Here is a 20,788-nt window from a genome sequence, read left to right on the forward strand (position 1 = left end):
CCAGATTCTTGCAGAGTTCTGGCGAGGGTGTAATTACATTCTTGGAACAGTCTGGGTTGATAAGACTGTCCAGAATGTTGAATATGCTTCTAGAGCTGTTAGAAGCGTTACAGATTACCGAGGAGAAGTGATCAGCCTTTGCCCTTTTAATCTCAATCTTATACTCCTCAATTTTCTCTTTCCATAGCAGCCTGTCAGAATCCTTATAGCCTCGCCTCCATCTCCTTTTTGCCTGTTTACATGTGAGTTTGAGCTTGCTCAGTGTGGTGTTAAACCAAGGGGCAGAGTTTCTGCTCTTAACCCTGTGGGTTTTCAGAGAGGAACAGGAATCCAATGTAGATGTAATATTATGGCACAATAAGGCGTAGTTATCTGTGACTGTCAGATCAGAAGAGAAGCAATTCTTGACCTCAAACACAGGGCCCGAGCTCTTCAAGCGCGTCAGAGCCCTCCAGTCTCTGCTGGTATATTCAGTCCAGGGGTGAGAGACCAGACTCTAAGGGGGCTGTGATTCAGCGAAAATTGTTATCATTGAGTGATCCGTCCAGTTCATTGGCAATAATTTTGCCGATATGCAGGAGGAGGGGGGTGGAGAAAATAAGGTCAAGAAGATGTCCGGCCCTGTGAGTGGCCTTCGAAACCAACTGGCGGAGGCCCAGACCTTCACAGGAGTTGAGCAGGTTATAGAGCCCAGGGTCAAGCAAACCATTTAGCCACAGATTTAAGTCATCTAGGATGACCAACCTGAGGTGAGTGGCTGCCATATCAGTAAGAACATTCAGCAGAGATTGCTGCTGCTGCTTGCTAAATGCCCCAGGGGGCTATAACAAACGATCCTAGTGAAGACTAGCTCAGAGTCGTTTTTTATAATCAGTCCTAAGAGCTCTATCCCAGAAACCACATCCATATCAATGGTCCCCACCTTCCAGATATCTTTGAAGATGACTCCAACTCCTCCTCCCCTCCCACTAAGTCGAGGTTGGTGGGGGATTTTATAGCCTGGTGGGCACGCCCAACCAAGATCGACCTCGCAGTCAGGGCTAGTCCAAGTTTTAGTCAGAAACAGCAAGTCGAGCTCATGAGAGAGCAATAGCAGCTGAATTTCTGTACTGTGTTTAGGCAGAGATCTCACATTGAGGAGCACACAAGATAGTACAGTTTAAGAAGTCACCAAGGGGGGCTGCTGATTCAGGGAGCCAAAAAGACCCTTTGTCGGCATGAAGCGCACCTAAATGGAGAAGTCTCTCTCTGGAGTAATTAAAGAGGCTCACATTCCGACTGGGGACTATCTCGAAGTCCAACCGGCCAGCGTGGCGGGCGCTTCCTTGGCACGGACGGGCGCAGACGGGCTTGCCTGTGGCGTGCCGCGGGCGCGCCCGCTGAGCGCGTCTGCTGCGCGCTCGCAGCATCACAGTCTTTATGGAACCCTGCACCTGTGGTGGCAATGGGAGCTAGAGTGCCCACCTACACTCCCCCCAAGATGGCGGGTCTGCTCGCACAGACGGACTCAGCCAGCCCTGAAGTGGAGGAGGCTGACCAGGAGGTGAAAACACTGCTCCCGCACTTAGGGAGCCAAAGAACGTAGTGCAAGGAGGTGAGTGTCACTTGCAATATTAAAATACAACAAGGTAAATACCAGCTTAAAAGAGAGGCAGTCTCAGTGAAATCCGGGAGTGTGACCATGCAAGGAAGATCCCTGCCAAGCACACACTACTGCCCTTGAGCCAGATGAAAGATCGGCGCGCTCACCACATCACGGTCTTTAAGGTGCCCTGCGCCTGTGGTGTCAATGGGAGCTAGAGCGCCCACCTACTCTCCCCCCAAGATGGCGGGTCCACTCGAACGGACGGACCCAGCTGGCCCTGAAGTGGGGGAGGCTGACCGGGAGGTGAAAACACTGCTCCCGCACTCAGGGAGCCAAAGAACGTAGTGCAAGAAGGTGAGTGTCACTCGCAATATTAAAATACAAGGTAAATACCAGCTTAAAAGAGATGCAGTCTCCGTGATACCTGAGCGTGTGACCGTGCAAGGCAGATCCCTGCCAAGCCCACACTACCGCCCTTGAGCCAGATGAAAGATAAGTGAGGTCATAAGCAGTGCAAGGCGGGGGCAAGTTATAGTAGCTCCTTATAAAATAACTTGTGATTTTATGTGTTTTATTTTATTTCAAAATGGTATGTTTTAACTGACATGTTCACCTAACTATAATGTCACATTAACCTTTGTTTTTTTCAGTGAATTTCTAAGATTTCTTTCACCTTAAAGTAAGCTATTATTATCTGACCTAACTATAAATTCCCTTTAACCACTTTTTTAAAAATGTATTTCCCGATTTTATTTCAACATAAAGCAAGATTACCCTACTGACTATACCGTCACTTAAACCTTTATTTTTTTCAGAGAATTTCTAGAGCTTTTTACCATAAAGTATGATCTTACTACAATACCTAACGATAACAACACTGGCCTGTGGCAGAAGCCTTGCATCGAACCCCACGGGCCCGGCCGACCTACTATGCATGGGCAGGCAAAGAAAGTACTTATCACAATGTAAAGGGATGTCCTTTTAAACATTATAGGTTTTATAGCTTTCTCAAGGGGTCACCGTATCTGTACATAAAAAAACAGACCTATTGGCTTGTGAAGGGGTGACCACATCAATTTACAAGGCAAGCCTATTGCATTTGTCAAGGGCTCACCTCAACATTTTATGTAGCCATCCCTATTGGCTTTTTCAAGGGGTTACCATTTCAATTTACAAGGCAAGACTGATGGTTTTGCCAAGTGGTCATCACATCATTATACAAGACAAGCCTATTGGCTTACTAAAAGTGTGAACACATAAGCATTCAAGTCAAGCTTATTGACTTTGTCAAGGGGTCTACTCATTGTTATATAAAGGCAAACCTATTAGTGTTGTCAAGAGGTGAACAAATAAAATTACACAACAAACCTCTTGGCTTTGTTGAGAGGTTACCACATCATTATACAAGACTAACCTATTCACTTTGTCAAAGCATGACCACATCAATAAAGAAGGTAAGTCTGTCTGCTTTGCCAAGGGGTCACTATATTATTATATGAAGCAAATACTAGTGGCTTTCTCAATGGGTGGACACATCATTATACAAGACAAGCACATTGGCTTTGTCAAAAAATTGCCACATCAATATACAAGACAAGCCTATTGGTTTTCTCAAGTGGTGACCACATCATTACATAAAGGCAACCCATTGACTTTGTCAAGGCTAACACATTGTTATTCAAGCCAAGTTTAAAGGCATTGTGAAAGGGTGAACACATCAATATACAAGACATGCCTATTGGCTTGGTCAAGGGGTGACTACATCAGTATATGAAGACAAGCTGATTGGCTTTGCCAAGGGGTCAGCACATTATTATATGAAGGCAACCCTAATGGCTTTGTCAGGGAGTGACTAGACCTGGGTGATGAACTTCACTTTGTTTCTGGAGTTTGAGGAGTTTTCTGCACTTTGCGCTCCACGGAGCATGTGGAGTTCCAAAATACTTCACTCAGTGCGGTGGAATTCTTTTCACGCTCATAAAAGTTAAGTTGGCAAGCGCAAGCAAGATGTCTTAATGCAGGCAGTTGCAGATGGTCGTGAGAGCTTGTTTTAAGAAACTGGTAGTTTGCTTTGATTAAGCTGCAGCTCGAGTAGAAAATCTACGCAAGCTGCAAAAAGAAGAAATGTCCTCTTGCACTGCACATGGTGATGGTTGCGCAGATTTTACAGAGCTGGACAAACAACAGTGGGACCTAAAGCACTCTGCTGCTGGAGAAACTACATGTAGCACAGGAGAACTAGAGTGGTGGGACTCCGCAAACTCCGTCCAGGACTAGGGGTGACCACATCAAAATACAAGACAAACCTATTGGCTTTGCAGAGGGGTGACAGAATCAATATACAAGACAAGCCTATTTATTAGCTTTGTCAAAGGCTGACCACATCAATGTACAATGCAAGCCTATTAGCTTTATCAAAAGAAGACCGCATCAATATTCAAGGCAAGCCTATGGATTTTGTAAAGGGATCACCACATCATTATATGAAGACAAGATTATTTGCTTTGTAAAGGGGTGACCACATCATTTATAACAGTAGGGTATTGGCTTTGCCAAAGGATGAACACAATATTATACAATGCAAACCTGCTGTCTTTGTCAGGGAGTCGGCACACCGTAGTGTGAAAGCAATCCTATTGTCAAGAGATTGCCACATCATCATACAAAAAACAAGCCTATTGACTTTGTCAAGAAGTGAACACATCATTACATAAAGGCAATCTTATTGTCTTTGTCAATAGCGTAAAACACATATTAGAATCTTTCTTCTATACTCCTCAGGCCACATAATCAAGCCATAGCCCCAACTATGAAAAGAGCCCTGTAATTTTCAATGGAAGAGCTAAAGCTCAGTTCCTCAGCCACTAATAAGGCTTACATTTTTGGATTTCAGCCCAACAGTCCACATATCTAAATAATTCCAACCATAATCTTTCAAAAAATGCTGAACAGAAATACACCAAATCACAGAAAGAACACTTTCTGTTTAAAGAGCTAGCTTTCTGACAACTTTAGGTACATTCTGTTCAATCATTTGGTCTTTAGCCCTGTTATTATTCCCAATTGAAATTATATGGGGAAATTGCATTTTCGGTTCTACATGTTTTATCCAACCCCGCTTTATTGATTACCCCATAACTTTTCGGAAAGGTGCTGAGGTGGATCAAATTTTTGGGGGAAAGTTTTGTGAAGATTTTTTCTATGGTGCCAAAGTTATTAGCAAAACAAAAAATACATTTCCTATGGTAACTAAGGACATGATTTATAATTCGGCGGACAGGTTACTAAGTCCATTATTTCCTATAGGATTTATATTTCAGTGGGCGGCAAATCAGTCATTGTTGTGACAAAGTTACACTGCCATTAAAATATAAATCAAGCCCTAGTCCTAACTATAACAACACAGTGGCAGATGCCTCTATGTAATGTAATTATATAATGCAAGTAAGTGCTAACCAAAACTATACAATAGCAACAGTTACTACAGCTCCCTCTCTGTTAGAGAAAATGTTTTCATATGTTTTCCTGCACGCAAATTTGCATGCAGGAAAACAGATGAAAGCTCCATTTTCTGCAAACCGGAGCTGTTTGAGAGCTCCAGCTTGGAAAAAGATAAGTTACTTTTGCTTTTGCTTGGTGAGAGTTGTCAGCTTCCACCAAGCAAAATGAACAGTTACCTAACGATGATGTGCACCTTGTGAGGTAGCAGGAGCCGACCTTGGAGAGTGTCAGTCCCCAGGGCAATAAATGGCTCTAGGAGGGGGGCCATGCAGCCCACCTCCACCATCGAAGTTAGACCCGGGGAGCTGGTGGTCTCTGGGGGTCTACGACAGACCCCTTAAATTAATGTATTTCAGCCGAAGAGAGGTGGCAGTTCCTGGTGTTCTGGGGGGCCATGCGGGCCCCCACTTCAATTTTAAGTTTAGTCCCGGGAGGGTTGCAGTCCATGGCGTTGAAAGGGGGCCATATTTAAGTATGATTTTCCCCTGGAAGGTGACAGTCCCTGTGGCACAGGCAGTCACACCTGCGTAAAAATTGTTAAGTGCCCCAAGGAGGTGGATGTCCTCAGGGCTGCTGGAGGCATATGGGACCCCCTGTATTAGTTCTTAAACATTTGCCCAGGGGAGGCAATTGTTCTCAGCAGGGGGTGCCATGTGGCCAACCCCTGCATACACAAAAACCAATGCCTTGGGGAGGTAGCAGTCCCAGTGGCTTTCATAAACCCTCGGAGGGGGCCACATGTGCTGCCGTTCTAATTCACTGGCATGCTCCCAGGACCTGGACCTCTCGGGAGTTAATTAAAAACAAGCGCAGGAGCCTGTGCTTGTTTTTTTTATTTTCACAACAAATTTGTGAATATTGCTACTATATAGTATATGTTTTGTAAAGAAAATTTGTTTTGGCCTGTCAGGGTCCCTCTGGGACCCATTACCAAATTTATGGGTTTAGGGCATTCCTACCATGCTCCCTTTTCTTTTTTTAACTGTTTTAACATTTCTTTTGGGACTCAGCTGAAGCCGAGTCCCAAGATTGCTGCCAATACTTCATGATGAAAGTGTTGGCAGCCAATCAGAGATCTGCATTTACCTGCACAAGCTGGATATTGTTCCCGAAGTTGTCGCTCCCACAGATATTACTGACTCTATTTTCTTACATTTCTCAACAACTACTAAACAGATTTACACCAAATAAGAAAAAGCACAATCTGCGTAACCTAATCTACCTTTCAGCCAAATTTGGTGTAATTCTGTCCAGCATTTCGAGCTGCAGACATGTTGACAAGTCATATGGGGACTAACATGGAAAACTCACTTTTATTTTGAGCCCCCTTTTCTCAGCTCTAGCTTGACTGCTTACCCCGAAACCTTCTATGTACAACAAGAATCACTGGCACACTGTTTTTGAAAGTTTTTGTGGAGATTCATCAACAGGCAAGTCAAAAAACACTTTTCCTATGGATGCGTGGCACTAACTACAAGTGACTTGACTGCTAGTAGGATGTATTACCTACTGGCGGTCGCCAGTAGGTAGTTATAGTTAGGATCTACTTTCCATAGGAAATCCGCAACATTCTATTGAGAATAACTTTGGCGCAGGTGGACGAATCTCCACGAATTTCTTAAAGTTCGTGGCCCGCTCCGCTCCGCTCCGCTCCTTCCCTGAAAATGTGGGGGGGATTCGTCAAGCGGGGGCCGAGATAAAAGGGGGGTCCCAAAACGTGTTTTCTCCATGTTAATTTCCATAGGGCAGTCGAACTCACTTTTAGCCCGAACGGCTGAATGGATTTGCACCAAACTTGGCAAAATTGTAGTATGGCCGGGATGCCCGTCACTCCCTCCCAACACAATCCCCAAGGATGGGAGAAGTCGGACACAGGTTTGAACTTTTGGAAGGCGGGAGGGAGTCACCCTCCCTGCCGTATTTATTAAAATATGAAACAAAATTTAAAACATAAATAAAAGTTTTATTTTCATAATTATGTACAATTTTACATTTATACATTTCGATGAAGACATGTTCTTTGGCTAACCTTAACAGATCTCTAATACAAAGGTTTCCTAGCCGAGTCTAACATCCTGCAAATGCATACATTCTAAATTAAAATTGTACATCCTAGCATTACGGGCCAACGGCAAGGTCTTAACCGGTGTCAGATCCCTACTACCAAAACTCTCGCCCTCACGGTGTGAGTGGCGCATGCGCAGAGGACTCTACCCTCGTTGCCAACTGTAACTTCTCTTGTCGTGGTGGGGGCCCCCTTTCCACTCGACGCCATCTTAAAGGTCGTCCGAGTTCCCGTGTGAGGTATCTGTAGGAAGGACAGCGTGGACTCTCCCCATCCCCACACTCTCTATCCGCCGTCGTGGATATCCGGCCCCCGGGAAATTAGTAGGAGGGGCATCTAGCCGCCTTCACCCTTGGGAGGGGCCTATGGCCGTCTCCCCCTAGGTGACCCATCCTTAGTGGGTGCCGCCTCCCCGTGGGAGGGGCCAATGGCCGCCTCCCCCTGGGCGCTCCCATCCATTCTGGGTGGCGCCCCCCTCTAGGGACCTTGAAATTACTGCTCACCGATCATGACCTTACCGCCCGACCAAAATAAATACGACAGTTGTTTACCTACTAAGGAAGAAAAATTCTGACATCGTCTCGATGTGTCATCGACTGCTCGCTCCTACCAAGAAAAAACATTATCCTACAGGCAGAAGTCACATCCTTATCTTAAACATTCCTTTACTTGTCTACAAAGGAAAAAAGGCCTATCTCAGCAAAAACTTTATTTTAAAACAAACATTGCCATAAGGGGCTGGTGGGTGGGTCAAAATTGCTGCTTGTTCCGTTGAGGGCTCACGAGCAACGAGTGGGTGCAGCCTTCAGAGCACAGGAACAAGAGGACGCTTCTTCGGATTCCCGCTCCATTTATTCTTCTGGGGGAGGGCGTGTACCCTCCTCCGGTACGCCTACTGGGCGTGGTCTTCGGTGTAGGTGTCTAGGACAACACCTCTTGGGCGGGAAAAGGCGCGCCCCAGCTATGCCGCTTCGGGCATACCAGCTGAGCCATGCCCCCCGCCCAAAATGGCTTCCCGGGGGGATCGGGGCACCCAACCATACGTTCGGGGGGACGGAGTGGTCGCCCCTTTCCATATGGCCGGGATGCCCGTCACCCCCTCCCAACACAATCCCCAAGGATGGGAGAAGTCGGACACAGGTTTGAACTTTTGGAAGGCGGGAGGGAGTCACCCTCCCGGCCGTATTTATTAAAATATGAAACAAAATTTAAAACATAAATAAAAGTTTCATTTTCATAATTATGTACAATTTTACATTTATACATTTCGATGAAGACATGTTCTTTGGCTAACCTTAACAGATCTCTAATACAAAGGTTTCCTAGCCGAGTCTAACATCCTGCAAATGCATACATTCTAAATTAAAATTGTACATCCTAGCATTACGGGCCAACGGCAAGGTCTTAACCGGTGTCAGATCGCTACTACCAAAACTCTCGCCCTCACGGTGTGAGTGGCGCATGCGCAGAGGACTCTACCCTCGTTGCCAACTGTAACTTCCCTTATCGTGGTGGGGGCCCCCTTTCCACTCGACGCCATCTTAAAGGTCGTCCGAGTTCCCGTGTGAGGTATCTGTAGGAAGGACAGCGTGGACTCCCCCCCATCCCCACACTCTCTATCCGCCGTCGCGGATATCCGGCCCCCGGGAAATTAGTAGGAGGGGCATCTAGCCGCCTCCCCCCCTGGGAGGGGCCTATGGCCGTCTCCCCCTAGGCGACCCATCCTTAGTGGGTGCCGCCTCCCCATGGGAGGGGCCAATGGCCGCCTCCACCCGGGCGCTCCCATCCATTCTGGGTGGCGCCCCCCTCTAGGGACCTTGAAATTACTGCTAACCGATCATGACCTTACCGCCACAGGCCGGATAGTTGACCGACTATCCGGCCCCCCCTACTCCTCCTAAAGGTCATGCTTCCTCAAACCCCTTAGCCATGCTAAGAAGTCTCCTATGAGTAAATCATTCCCCTCCCTGGACAGGTGAACCCCATCATTCAGATACATGAGATCACCCCTAATACACCCGTGAGGAATGCTATGCAACTGCGAAGAGTGAAACAATTTACCAATTTTATTGTTAGCCCTTTTCACCGAATGGTTCAGTGCTGACACCGAAAGGCCCCCCCCGCCATACCTTCCTGGGGATCATGTGGGACCAGGCAATCGTGCACCCCGGGATTCTTTTAGCCAACCAGCTAACAGCAGACAAAATTTGTTCAAACAACACCCGTCTACCCAGTGTCACCAAGTCATTGCCCCCGAGGTGTACTATGACTACAGATGGCGGTGACCTTTGCCGCCCTAAGAGACCCTCAAAAAATGATTCGAATTGGTCAAAACAGAGCCCGCCCTTCCCATGGAAGGCCACTCTGTACCCGTATTCCCCAGCTGCGTGAGTCGCGTCACCTGCTTTGAATACGTCCCCGGCGCGCCTCACATATGAGTGGCCCACAACCCATACCACTCTCTCTCCAGACGGTGATCCTTGACCGCTGGTCTCCTGGTGCTGCACATTCCGCCCCGCGTGACAGGCTCGCGAAACTGTAATTCAAAAAAAAGACAAGGAGCGTGAGTGCATGTCAATTGATCTCTACCACATGTGCAATCACACATACCTTTTGAAGCAATTCGAGGACCATCGTCCCAACTTTTTCACTTCCTCCACACTCTGACCCCTGGCTGTAGCCTCAGTAGCAGCCTCTATCCTAAAGGAGTGGGTCCCAAAATCGCACGGGTCCATGCCCGCAGCAGCGATTGTCAGTGCTAGCACCCTCTGGAACTGAAACTTCGTCAGTGGGGTGCCATCCTTGTGCCTTAGCAAGCTCCCCCCCCATGTAGCCGCCCTTAGTGCCAAGTATTCCTCTATACACTTTATCGGGCACGTGGGGGACCCTCGCGCGCGCTGCATGACAACACTATTTCCCATAGCCCCCTGGTCGGTCTTGGACCTGGCTATCGAGACCACCATCGAATCACCCCTAATTTGGACGTGATCCCTGCACAAGCCTCCCTCAACGTCTGTCTTATTCTTTGCCACCAGTTCGCTCACCCGCATAGCCCCATGGAATGCTAATGCGAAAGCTGCCCGGAACAGAACTGCTTCAAAATGGGAGGAGCACGTCTCGTCTAGTTTCGCTACGCGTAGAGACAACCTGTGTAAGCCAATCGGGCGCCTCACATCCTGCTTGCGACCCTCGAGGCGCTGCCAGCCGCGAAGGGCCTTTTTAACTAAAAAGGAACCAGTTGGGTCTTTTATGCCATAAACTTGCGCCATGAATGAAATGGCCGCCCTATGCCTACTGGCCTTTGCCGCTGATCGGCCTTCTCTGTGCAGCGCTACCAGGAACCCCAGGAAGGATTCCTCCTGCCCCCATCTCTGACTCCCTGTGGGACCCAAAAATGTGCAATAGGAACAAAGCGCTCCTTCGTATGCCTTCCTTGTCCTGGGGGCTAAGCTCGCTGCCACGAGGTCTTGTAATCCGGGGCACCGATTAGCCATAGTGCTTCGGCGAATGGTGCCGCCACTAGGTCCGCTGTAGGTAGATAACCCCTGAATGCCTGCATATGTGAACGAGAGAGTGCATCAGCTGCATGATTCAGTACGCCTGGCACATGTCTCGCCCTGAACTGTACATTCAATTTCATGCAAAGCAGCACAACTTCTTTTAACAATCTCAAGATCCATTTGCAGCGTGCTGCCTGTTGGTTAATGCATTCGACAACAGTCATATTATCAGACCAAAACACCACTGAGCGGTCCCTGAAGTTGTCAGGCCATGACATCAGAGCAACCCAAATGGGGAATAACTCCAAGAACCCAATGTTACCTGTGAGACCGCTGGAGTGCCACCACGTCGGCCATGTTTGCGCCGACCATTGATTACCTAAGATGGCGCCGAATCCCACGCTCCCGGCTGAGTCGGTCCACAAACCTAGTTCCTCTGAAGACGCTGGCGGCTTGTTCCACACGACTCGACCGTTGAAGTCCGCCAGAAATGCCAACCAAATGCGCATATCCTGGCGAACCTCTGCCGACAGTCTCGTACGGTGGTGCCCTTCTTTGAGACCAACCATAGCTTGTGCAATAGAGCGTGAGAAGGGGCGGGCCATTGGTATCACCCTCAAAGCAAAGTTAAGCTGACCCACAGTTTGTTGTAACTGGTACAGGGTCACCTTCTCCTTGCCTAGGCATAGCGTCAAGGCAGCCCTAAACTTGGCCACCTTTTCCATCGGTAAACGGAAACATCCCTCCACAGAATCGAGCTCAATTCCCAGAAACTCCAGTGAAGTAGATGGTCCAACCGTCTTACCTGGTGCCAATGGGACTCCGAAATCCCTCATGAGGATGCAGAAGTCGTGCAGCGCCTGCGCACATTTCGTATCGCCGGCTACTCCCAAGAACAGGAAGTCATCAAGATAGTGAATAACATGCTTATGCCCTGTGGCCTCGGTGAATGCCCACTCTAAAAAACAGATGAACATTTCAAAATAGGCACAAGAAATTGAGCAACCCATAGGCATGCATTTATCCATGTAATAACTCCCTTGGAATGCAAAACCTAGCAAGCGCTGATCCTGTGGGTGTACCGGGAGCAACCGGAACGCCGATTCGATATCTGATTTCGCCATCAGCGCCCCGGGGCCCAGGTGATTTAACATGGCCACGGCATCATCGAACGATGCGTACCGCACTGAACAAACTTCTGGGTCAATGGCCTCGTTCACCGGAGAACCCCTTGGAGCAGATAGGTTATGAATGAGTCTAAACTCCCCTGGGTCTTTCTTCGGGACAACCCCCAACGGGGAACAGATGAACTCCGCCACCGGCGGGCGATGAAAAGGCCCTGCCACTCGCCCTAAGCTGACTTCCTTTGCTATTTTCTTCTCAGCCACGCTTGGGTTGTGCTGTACAGATAACTGGTTTCTACAAAAGGAATCCCCCCGAAAATCCCCCGCCGGGATGCGGAAGCCACATAAGAATCCCTTCCTCAACACCCCAGCGGATACATGATCAGGGTATTTGTTCAACCAAGGAGTCATAGCCAGGAGATCAACGGGTGTAGGCAATCGGTCACAACGTTCTACCATACTCCTGCTTAGACCCTCCTTTTCCTCCCGTCCCGCTATTTTTAGATCTGCATGAACTTTCCGGGTGTGAGGAATTCCCACAGCCCGCGCACACATGCTTGAACCTACATGTTCCCTGCGGTCTGTTACAGTTGCCTCGATTGAAGCCCCAACAGACCCCACGCTTGCCGCCATTCCCACTGGTCTTAGGCTGGTAATCCCCACCGGCGCCCGCTCGAAAGGGCACCACGGGCTTTTGGCGGACGACCCCTGACCCACTCCCGCCTGGCGAGGACGTACCTGCCGCCCCTGGCAGGAGCTGCTTGTGCCATGACACCGAGTCCAGGCAATCCCAAGTTAGAGTAGCATCATATTCTTTCGCTTTCCGGAATTTCATGTCATAACCTTTCCATTCCTCCCCCTCATACATTGAATAAAAATCCATAATGCGATTTTGATAGCAAGTCAACTCAGTCATCACCTCGGGTTTACGTTCCCCCATAACTGCAGTAAATATAGAAAAGGCCTTAACCCAGTTCGTTACTGTCTCATCCACCCTGAATTCTGCCATCTTGGCGCGCCAGACGCTCGGGTGCCACAAATCCTTCTGGGTTTTAGCATATTCCATCTCGCGATGGTCAGTTAATAATGAAAACATGTTAACATATTTGTCTCTCCATATTAACTCTCTTGTGGCCATAGGGATGTGCTGTGCCACCTTCTCCCGCCTCGAGGGTATTGAACCCTCACCCGCCATCGGCAATGCGAGCTTACCCGGTTCGGCCGTTGTTCCCGCTGTCTTCTCGTGACCAACTGCAGGTCCTACCGGTGCCACCTGTGGGGGAACAAGAGGAACATTCGCCTTTGCGACATCTCTCGACTGCCGCAATTGCTCGATTAGTATTCTGGCCTCTTCGGCCGGGTCTCCAGGGGCCACTGTGCCCCCTGCCTTTTTCTTGAGCCATGCTGCCAACTGGGTGGCCAATTCGGGAGGCATTTTGTCCTCATTAGCGGGAGTAATCACAACCGGGATCGGCTGACCTATATCTGGGTTTGGTGCCGGGTTGTCTGCTGGCCCGATGGGGGCGACTGGGGGTACCTCTGGAATCGGGACCTCCCCCGAAACAGCCCTCCTCTTGACCCGTTTCCCTCTACCCCCGGGGACGACTCCCAACAAGGCCGGGCCTATTACCTTCTTAGGGTGACCCGGGTTGCTCAGTGCAGCCAGCTGTTTTTTGACCTCCGCCAAACCTCGATCGATCGATTGGACCTTTCAGAGTTTTCGGTCCATGCAAGCCATCCGGTTCGACAATAGGAGCAATACCTTATCCGTCTCGGAACCCTTTCCTGCTTTCTTGCCAGCCATGGTTTCGAGTATTCCGCTCCTAGTCGACGACGAGGTCCTGGACTCTTCGAACTCAAAATAACTGAAAGAGAAACAACAAGATTACAAGTTCTCAAAATTGCTGCTTGTTCCGTCGAGGGCTCACGAGCAACGAGTGGGTGCAGCCTTCAGAGCACAGGAACAAGAGGACGCTTCTTCGGATTCCCGCTCCATTTATTCTTCTGGGGGAGGGCGTGTACCCTCCTCCGGTACGCCTACTGGGCGTGGTCTTCGGTGTAGGTGTCTAGGACAACCCCTCTTGGGCGGGAAAAGGCGCGCCCCAGCTACGCTGCTTCGGGCATACCAGCTGAGCCACGCCCCCGCCCAAAATGGCTTCCCGGGGGGATTGGAGCACCCAACCATACGTTCGGGGGGACCGAGTGGTCGCCCCTTTCCAGGACTGGTAGCCCGATGCGCCTTTGCTATGTCTCAAGATATGTGCTCCAGTGGTTTTTGAGTAATTTAGGTTAAAAAAAAATATATATCTATAGGCGCGCCCCGGTACGCGCACTGGGGAGCGCACCAGCCCCGCTACGCGACTTGCGCACGGAAGGCTGATTGGCTCTCGGGTGTCTGTATTCATTCAAAACAGTCCGGAGCGGCCGCCATCTTGTGTCTCAGTAGGATCGAGACACAAGAGGTGGCAAAAACAAAGGGGGAAATGACCATAAGGGGGCAGGGTAGACCCCCCCTGATCCCCTAGGTTTGATGTGAGGGCTATAAAAGGATTTGCGAGGGGGGAGCGCCCGGTACGCGCACCGGGGAGCGGACCGGGGAGCGTAGCATGGGGAAAACCCAGTTTATTCACTGCGTCACCTCTGCGACCCTTTCTTGCGTCAATACGCCCCTTTTGCATACATTACACCTGACGTAGGTATAATGTGGCGCAGGGGCTTACAAAGTGATGCATCTACCTAGATGAGTCACTTTGTAAATATGACTGAATAAGGTGCATTTTTTACAGCACTGGTGCGTCACAAAAAGTGACGCACCGGTGGCGTTAAAGTGATGCATGGCCTCATAAATGAGGCCTTCAGTCTTCTAGTCTTGCGTCATATTAAATATATGACGTATTATGTCGCAAGTACTTACAGATACGTCAGTATTTCAGACGTATCTGTAAGCGCAAAAGTGATGCATTGCTGGAGTGTGTCACAAAAATGATGCAACTCCAGCAATGCATCCTTTCACATGGGGCCAGGCCCCATGTGAAAGGGCCTGCTTCAGTCTTACGCCTGCTGTGAAACAGGCGTAAGGTTTGGACGCAACAGCGTCATAAAAGTGACACAGTGATATCTCATAGATTTCACTGCGTCACCTCTATGACCCTTTCTTGCGTCAATACGTCCCTTTTGCATACATTACATCTGACATAGGTATAATGTGGTGCAGGGGCTTACAAAGTGACGCATCTACCTAGATGCGTCACTTTGTAAATATGACTGAATAAGGTGCATTTTTTACAGCACTGGTGCGTCACAAATAGTGACGCACCGGTGGCGTTAAAGTGACACATGGCCTCATAAATGAGGGCTTCAGTCTTCTAGTCATGCGTCATATTAAATATATGACGTATTATGTCGCAATTACTTACAGATACGTCAGTATTTCAGGCGTATCTGTAAGCGCAAAAGTGATGCATTGCTAGAGTGTGTCACAAAAATTATGCAACTCCAGTAATGCATCCTTTCACATGGGGCCAGGCCCCATGTGAAAGGGCCTGCATCAGTCTTACGCCTGCTGTGAAACAGGCGCAAGATTTGGACGCAACAGCTTCATAAAAGTGACGCAGTGATATCTCATAGATTTCACTGCGTCACCTCTACGACCCTTTCTTGCGTCAATACGTCCCTTTTGCATACATACAGATACGTCAGTATTTCAGACGTATCTGTAAGCGCAAAAGTGATGCATTGCTGGATTGTGTCACAAAAATGATGCAACTCCAGCAATGCATCTTTTCTTACCCTTCCACACCCCCGTTCCTTTTCAACATTTTCTTTAAATATCCACATTCCCCATGTTCACTCTCCTTCTCCTTACTTTCCTTCCCAACATTCACCTTCTTTCAGTCCCCCTACTTCACTTCCTTTCTCCTCTCATACCTTTCTGTTCTTTCTTACTCATTTTCCTTTTTATTATCAATGCACTCCACTTCACTTACTCTTTTTCATTTTTTTAAGAATATAGCTCTTTGATGAGAATTGGAGGTAGTTCTGAAAAGAACTTTTTTTTTCTTTCTTTTTTTAGAACAGAAACAAAAACAGGGAATGGAAACTGCTCAACAGGAGCAAAAAAAAAACAAAATAATTAGGGCTGGGAACGGCAGCGATGGTTCTCCAATGCTCGAACCATGAGCAGGACACTTTGCTCCCCAAAGGTAAGTAGTTGATCGCAGTATCTGCATTTCAGGACACCTTTGTTGAATGCTGGCTGAATGTTTGGAACCAGCTCCTGCGATCGCCCCCTCACAGAAGTAGTTGCTCCTCCGGTGGATGTAGAGGCCCCATCACTGGGAACCTCTTGTGCCAGAGCCCTGACACTTTCCCGGGCAAAATTCTGGGGGTGCTTCCTCTCCACATGGCGAAGCATTGTGGAGTTCCCAAAAGAATATTTTTTTTTTGGGTCACCCCGTGACAGGACTGTATGGCAGAGCCTGCACTCCACTTTTGGAGCATTCACCTTTTTCTGGTCATCTGGTATGGAAAAAAAATTCCAGATGAAATGCTCTTTCACCTTTGGCTGAGGAGGCTCTTCATCGATGAATTCAGGCTCATCTTCACTGCTGGATGGTCTGGCAGCCATGATTAACCAAGCAAGATCGAAGAGAAAAAAGGCTAGTCTTTCAGTCACAAAAGTGAAAGAAGAAGTGAAGGAAATGGGTGGGGATTTCATTCTTTGTAAAAGAAACTGTTAGCAACCAATGAAAAGTGTTATTTTAAGGTCACATGACTTGACGCGCTGACGCTGCGAGCACCGGAGCGCTTCCGGGGGCGTATACGCGGTGCAAACGTAGACGCTTCCAGGGGCGCATACACGGCGCGAACGTAGGCGCTTCCGGGGGCGCATACGCGGTGCACCAAAGTGACGTTTTGATAGTTTCACGGAAATGCAAAATTATTTTCATTTCCTTATTTAAAAAAACTGCTTTTATATGTATGGTACTAACAGCCTGATTCATCAAGCCGAAATCGGCTCGCAATGGGCCAGATTCTGAGAATCTGGCACTTTGCGAGCGCTATTTTTGCATTTGGGATTCATCATCCCAAATGCAAAAATCAGTAATAGCGATTTCGCTATTTTGCGAGGAATTACATTTAAGGAATCTCTATTTGAGATTCCTTAAATGCAATTCATCATCCATTTAAAATTTTCGAATTCGCAATTTCGGCCCGCTATTTACCGCGAGGTCAAACCTCGTGGTAAATAGCGAAAACTCAGAAAAATGCTTTTAAAAGCATTTTTTTGAGTTGCATGTTGCACACACACATGTCCTTTGGACATGTGTGTGCGCAACACCTGTTTAAATTAGCATTTAAGGGGTGCTACAGGGTGTCCTCTGGACACCCCTGGCACCCTTTAAATCGCTATCTTATTTGTGATTAGCTAATTGCTAATCGCAAATAAGGAATACTCCCCATTCATTCCTATGGGCCTTTTGGCCAATAGGAATGAATGGGGAGTTATTCCTTATTTGCGATTAGCAATTTGCTAATCGCAAATAAGGAATATGTAGGAATCGCAAAAAATTTTGCTATTCCTACATGAATCCCGTTTTGCGAGTCTGGAATAGCGATTCCTTATGAATCGCTATTTCAGACTCGCAAAACATGCTGATGATGAATCAGGCTGTAAATGTCTTGCGCTATTATTTTCTTTTCATTCATATTTTTTTACACGAACGCAAATAGAGCTTACCGGTGCGCGGACCCAGTGCGCCCCAAGAAAAACTAGTAAAAAAAAAAAAAACAATATTATTATTAAAAAAAATAATACTAATTAATACTCACACAAAACAGCATATTAAAAAAAATCGTAGGTTACAAACTCGATATAGAAAGGAATTAGCATTTAAAAAAATAATGAAATTCACTGACAAAACCATAGTTTCACACCAGTTATAGTTAGGAATTAGCATTTAAAAAAACTATTAAATTCACTGAATAAACCATAGTTTCACACCAGTTATAGTTAACTGGAAATTTTACTGACATAAAACCATTGAAACTCCACGTTATAGTTAGTTGGACTCACTATAACTTGCGCGCCTGCAATGCACTGCTGATGACGTCACATATTACATCACTCATGACATGGTCAGTGACATCACTCATGACATCACTGATGACACCATCCTTATGACAGAGTGACAGACCTCCTTGTAGTGTAATGTAGCCCTTGAAACACATATTCAAAAATAGAAACTAACATTTTCAAAAAATGGAGATACCCATACCAGTTAGAACAACCAATTCAGTAATTCCACCATCTATATACACATCAACTCATTCACCAACACTTCTATATAGTCACTCATACATATACTCACTCATCATATGTAGTGAAACACCTATACATCCTGTTACACACTGACAGTCATCCAAAAGTTACTCACACATGCAAATAAAGTATTGAACATCCATTTATTTGCATATACAACTTTACACACACTACCACCTTACTTCTAAGGAAACTTACACATACTTCCTCTCTTAAGCAATCGCTTATAGAAACACATACTTATTTAAACAGGAACTCTTACAATCTCTCGCTCTCACATAAACTGACTTATATACATCAATACTCACATATACTAGATTAAAACATATCTTGTTACTGATAAAGACACTAGTGAGACAGCCATTCACTCACTAACACACACATATATACACTCATCCACCCATACAGTCCTGCACATATGCTGTATTCAAAACACATACAAACAGTGAGTCAGTCACCAACCCATGCAGCCACTTATACACAAAGTGAAACACTGATACATATATTTAAATATTTAAACTTTACTCGCTAATATATGTATTCACTAAGATACACTTAATAAGCCAGTTAACCAATCATTTTTTTTTAAAAAACATCCATTTAGACACTTATATAAACATTTATTCTTCCATCGTCCTTTTTCATATACATATATAAAACATATTTATTTTTCAGAAAGACACACATTCACTGGATGGTGTCATCAGTGATGTCATGAGTGATGTCACTGACCATGTCATGAGTGATGTAATATGTGACGTCCTCAGCAGTGCATTGCAGGCGCGCAAGTTATAGTGAGTCCAACTAACTATAACGTGGAATTTCAATGATTTTATGTCAGTAAAATTTCCAGTTAAGTATAACTGGTGTGAAACCTATGGTTTTTTCAGTGAATATATATATATATATATATATATATATATATATATATATATATATATATATATATATATATATATATATATATATATATATATATATATATATTACCTACTGGCGGTCGCCAGTAGGTATATATTGTTAGGATTTTTTTGAATAGGGATTTCTGAAAATTCTATGTTGAATAACTTTGGCGTTGAAGGACGGAATTGGCTGAAATATTCTGGAAAATGGCACATTTTGTTTCTGAGCTTCCCCCGAAAGTTTGGGGGAGTTTCGTGAAGTGGGGGCTGAGAAAAAAGGGGGGTCCCAAAACGTGTTTTTAACATTGAGTTTTCCATAGGGCGGTTGGGCTCACTTTTAGCTCGAACGGCTGAATGGATTTCTATGGAACTTGGCAAAATTGTAGGGACTGGTAGCCCGATGTGCCTTTGCTAGGTCTCAAAATATGTGCAATAGTGGATTTTGAGTAATTTAGGTTCAAAAAATATATATATCTGTAAGCGCGCCCCGGTACGTGCACCGGGGAGCGCGGAAAGCTGGTGGGCTCCCCGGTGTCTGTAAACATTCTAAACAGTCCGGAGCGGCCGCCATCTTGTGTCTCGGTAGGATCGAGACACAAGAGGTGGCCAAAACAAAGGGGGCAATGACCATAAGGGGGCAGAGTAGATATTCCCTGACCCCCTAGGTTTGATGTGGGGGCTTTAAAAGGGCCCCGCGGGGCAAAAATAAATACATTATTCTTTTGTTTTTTTTGCGTTGGGAGCGCCCGGTTCGCGCACCGGGAAGCGGTCCGGGGAACTTAATATGGGGAAAAAAGAATGATAGACTTTTCAAATATTGTATGTTTATTGATTGTTCTTTTTGTTGTTTTTTTTTTGGTTTTTTGTATTTAAGTAGCAACATGTAGGTACCAATGCAGAGTCTAAAAATTAATATACACCGTCTCCTTTGTAGATATCTTGCATGTTGTTTCAGAAGTTATTGTGGTATATGGAATTCATACCATAGTCTGTCAGGAAAGCAGAAACAATATGGAGGCAGGAGATGATAAAGAGATGATAAATACACATTTGAGATAATATAGTTGGAGAAAGGAAGTAACTATGAGCAAACTTACTATGTAACACAAAAAAGTTGCACAGTATATTTTAAGTCTCACTTTATATTATATCTTTTTGGGTACTATTTCATAATTTTCATATAAAAAAACGATAATGTGTCAAACAATTTTAACTTTTAAAAATTAAATTTATTGTTCTGATTTTTCAAAATCTGAAAGAATTTGTAACATTAATTCATCTGGAATGTCCTCCTTTTCATTCCATGATTCACATTCTTCAACACATTTAATTAATTCTTGGTCTAAAGTGTCATCCAAAAACTCAATTTCTTCATTTTCTTCCTTAGGATTGTTTTCAATCTTAATTTGAAAGTAAATTTTATTTTCTTTCTGTTGTGCTTCCATGTTCTTGCTGTAAATTGCATAAAAATACATATATCAGTAGAGATAGGGCACTGTTGGGTTTAAGTTCAAACAGGTACTTGTGAGTTTTTAACAGTGAAGTTATCTTTGGGCACTGTATGGTTTCAGGCAGGAAGTAGAACTATTAAAAAGTGCCTGTGATGAAGCCTAAGTAAATTCTTATTATACCAGAGAAGCCTAACTCAATCCATAATTATAACAGAGAAGCCTATCTCAATCTCTAACTCTTACAGAGGGACAGTATATAACTAACTGAAAACGTTTTCCCAAATTAGCATAACATAGTTCTCCTTTCAAATTTTTAAAATAACATCTTACCTTTCAAA

This window comes from Lissotriton vulgaris, chromosome 10, assembly GCF_964263255.1.
Source record: "Lissotriton vulgaris chromosome 10, aLisVul1.2, whole genome shotgun sequence".
NCBI lineage: Eukaryota > Metazoa > Chordata > Amphibia > Caudata > Salamandridae > Lissotriton > Lissotriton vulgaris.